Here is a 4048-nt window from a genome sequence, read left to right as displayed (position 1 = left end):
GAAAGTATTTTATTCAATTGTAATTGTTATCCATGGTGTGAATCACATAGTTACATCACTTCACAATCATTAACTAGAAGTTCCCCTCCTCCTCTTTAATTTTTCAGTGTTGCAGAAGTTCATTTAAGTTGTATTAGCAGTCATCACTTTTGAAAGCATTTCTTAACTTACATTGCTTTCTGTTATAGTTGATACGAAGCAATACCATTGATGCTTGAACAACACAGGGTGCAGGAACCCCCCTGCCCCAACCCTGCAGTCAAAAATCTGAGTTTAACTTATGACTCCCCAAAAACTTAACTAAGAGTCTACTGCTGATTTTGTGGTAGTAAATGATAAACTACCATCTCCATATATTTTATGCATTTATGACATAACTTTTTCTCAGTTTTCTTGATATTTTTAGGCTAATGAGGTTCATCTGCAAGGTTTTTCAAATTGTTGCAAATCCCAAAAAATGCTCCAATATATTTATTGAAAAAAAAAATCTGTAAGTGGACCCACACAGTTCAAATCATGTTGTACAAGGATCAACTGTACATTTAAATTCTCCCTGTTTTGATACACAGGAGGAGAGGATGGTAGTGGGAGCAGTCTGAATGGATTCAGAAAATTTTAATGGATTAGAGAATTTAAAAACAAAAATAAAACCAACTTAAAGTTGGCCTGCTTTTTACTATTGGCATGCACTAGCAATTCTAAACAATGTCACTGATTGAAAACTACCCTCTTCTCCCTTGGTGTGCCCCTGTTGTTATAGAGCACATGTGAGCCCCACATCATCCTCCCCACTAGTTCTCAGTTTTTCATAACAATATCTGAGATTTGAGGTCTAGATTATTATTGTGTTATTATATTTATACCACATAACTTCTTTTTCAAGGTAAATTAATAACAAGATGTATCACAATTGCTTACCCTACCTTTGTTTGGGCTGGTTTCAATGCTCACCCCCAATCTTTTTCCATTCATAGCTCTCAGCTTTGGTTAACAAAATCTGAGGCCTGAGGTCTAGATTATTGCTATTATGTTATATTTACATCACATATTGCCTCCCTCAAGGTTAGTTATATTACCAGGTCAACTGCAATTAATCGTATTTAGCTTTGTTTTTCATACTTTCCCACATTTGAGCTCTTAATTCTGCTTTACCTATCAGTAACTGTAACAAGAAAAATATGTCACTACATTTAAGAAAATGTCTTTCCTTTACTCTCATAGATAGAAAACAATTGGGTATAAAATTTGAAAACTACAGTCTTTTCTCATTACTATAGACCTTACTCATTGTCCTCTGATATTTAATATTGCAAAAGCAGTCTGAGACCTCTGCCTGATTTTTGTAATTAACCTACTTTGCTACCTTTGTGCTTGTAGGAATTTTTTATTCTAATATTAGAAATATTTTGCAAGCATGTGTGTGGGCATAGGTCTCTTTTCATTTACTTTTACCTGTAATGCACTGAGCTTTTTCAATCTGTATATAAAGAGGAAAGATTTGAGATTGATTTAGGAAGTGTTAATAAATAAGAACTAGAAAGGAGAATTTACTTGGAGGGGGTTGTTTCCCCAGGGGAATCTAATAGTAGAAGAATTCATATTTTTAGCTTTTAAGTTTCAGGAAATTTATATTGCTAATTTCAGATTACTTATACTGTATTGTTATCTGGTGGTAATTCTTTTCTACAAGTTCATTTAGACAATGTAACTGACCATAAATTGAGGTAGCAAATAGAATTAAAGGGGACTTGTTTGCCTAGTGTTTAAGGAAGCCTGAAATTACTTAGCTATTAGTTTTGATCATTTTAGAAGTTTCAGAGGACAACCATAATAGTAAGGAACAGTGGCAAAAACTGAGGGAGAAATCATATAGTTATAGATGGGAATTCTCTGGTATTCCTTTGATCTCTTTCTCTTCAAAGGAAATAAAATCATACCTTTGATAAACCAGTGGGCAAATTTTAAGCCTGTCAAAAGAAAAAAATAAAACAAACAAAAAGCATAAGAATGTTGGCCCCTAAGGGAAGAAATTGAATGCTCTTCACTCCTTCCTTCAAGAGAGAGCAGGCCTCTTCTTCAGAGTACCTACTATACGCATAAGGCTAGACAGCCAGTGGGCACTTACTGTTCTCTTTTTAATTATAAATGAATGAATAAACCTATCATCACCTAAGTTTTTATATGAGACTCCTGAACAACTTGCGGCTTTTCCTGGCTCCAAAACTGTCCTCTTTTCATCCTTCCATGTCTTGCTTGTTTCTTTTTTTCTTCAGTATGTGTATTATGATATTCTGATGTTTCTCAGTTTCTCTGAAACCAAATAATATTCATTAAAAATGCAGAAAAGCAGATTGAAATAATAATCAGTTTTTCTTACTGTACATGTTATGTATGAGAAAGAAAATAAAAATTATTTGTGGATAGAAGGCAAAAATCAAAAGAGGAAAACAATTTACAACAAATATAAAGAAATGGTAATTGGTCTTACTGTAATCTTAACCAACTTTTAAGTCATAAAGATACTTGAACTAGTATAGACAAATGAGAAAGGGAGATAGAAAATACACAGAAAACTACAAGTGGGTCAAAAACGTGAAAAACATTCAACCTCCCTAGTAATCAAGGAAATCACCAATAAAATAGGATGCAAATTCCTGTTGTCTAGGTTCAATTATAACAAATGTCCTCCTCTGGTGGGGGATGCTGTCAGTGGAGGAAGCTACGTGTGTTGGGGCAGAGAGCATATGGGAAATCTCTGAATCTGCCTCTCAATTTTGCTCTGAATCTAAAACTGCTCTAAAAAATGAAGTCCATTAGAAAATTCCTATTGTTAAAATATCAAAGGTAAATGATATTCTAATTCAATTCAAGTGATATTAAATGATTGTTATGTTTCACAAGTTAAAAACTTGTATAATCTGATGGTTGCAGTTTCATTAATTGACACAGTTTGAGAGAAATTTGGTAAAATTTATTAAGGGTCTTTAGGACATTATGGTCTTAAAGGTAAGAATGTATTTTAAGACTGTATCATAAGAACATACTGTGAAATGAAGAAAAAGACCTTCACTGCAGGTTATTTACAATAGATGTATTTGAAAACTCCCTAAATACTAGAAAATTAATGAGTAACCATCATCTATATAATAGCATATTGTATGCCAATAAAATAATTTTTTAATAATTTTTAAAAACAAGGAAAAATGCAAGACTAAATGAAAAGCAAGGCTATAAAACTGCATACATATAATACAATGTTAAGTGTGTAAAAAATAAAAATTTTTTAAATATATAGAAAAAGAACTCTAGAAGAATATACCAGCATGTTACCTCTGGTTGTTTCAAGGTGCAACACTACAGATTTTGTTTTTTATGCCATCCAATGTCAAATAGTTTTATCTGTTGAAATCATTATATAATTTTTCTCCTTTAGGCTGATAATATGAGAAATCACATTGACTGATTTTCTTAAATCAGACTTTCATAGAAGGAATAAACCCAACTTGGTAATGATATGTTAACATTTTCATACACAGCTAGATTTTGATAGCTAACTTCCTTAGGGTTTTGCATATATATTAAAGAGTGAGATTGACCTAGAATTTTCCTTTCTTGTAATATGCTGTCAAAATTATGCTAGTATCATAAAAAGTCAGGAATATTTCATCCTTATCTATACTGTAGAATAGTTTGCTTAAGATTGGAATTATTTTTTGCTTACATGTTGATAAAATTTGTCTATAAAGCCATCTGACATTTGTTCTTTTTCTTTGTGAAAAGAATTTCATCTTAGTTTCTTACCATACATTTTTCTAAGAATTTTTTCTATTCAGCAAATTTTGGTATGTGTTGTCATAAAGTTGTTCTTAATAGCCTTTTACTGTCTTCTTTATATCTGAAACATCTGTAGTAATGATCTGTTTTTAAAATCACTAATATTGTTTTTATATACCTTCTCTTTCATTCAAGCTTACCCAGAGGTTTATGAAATATATTAATCTTTTAAAAAAACAACTTATTTCTCATTGATCCTTCCTACTGTTAAGTT

This window comes from Manis pentadactyla, chromosome 2, assembly GCF_030020395.1.
Source record: "Manis pentadactyla isolate mManPen7 chromosome 2, mManPen7.hap1, whole genome shotgun sequence".
NCBI classification, from domain to species: Eukaryota; Metazoa; Chordata; class Mammalia; order Pholidota; family Manidae; genus Manis; species Manis pentadactyla.
This window is presented reverse-complemented; position numbering follows the sequence as displayed.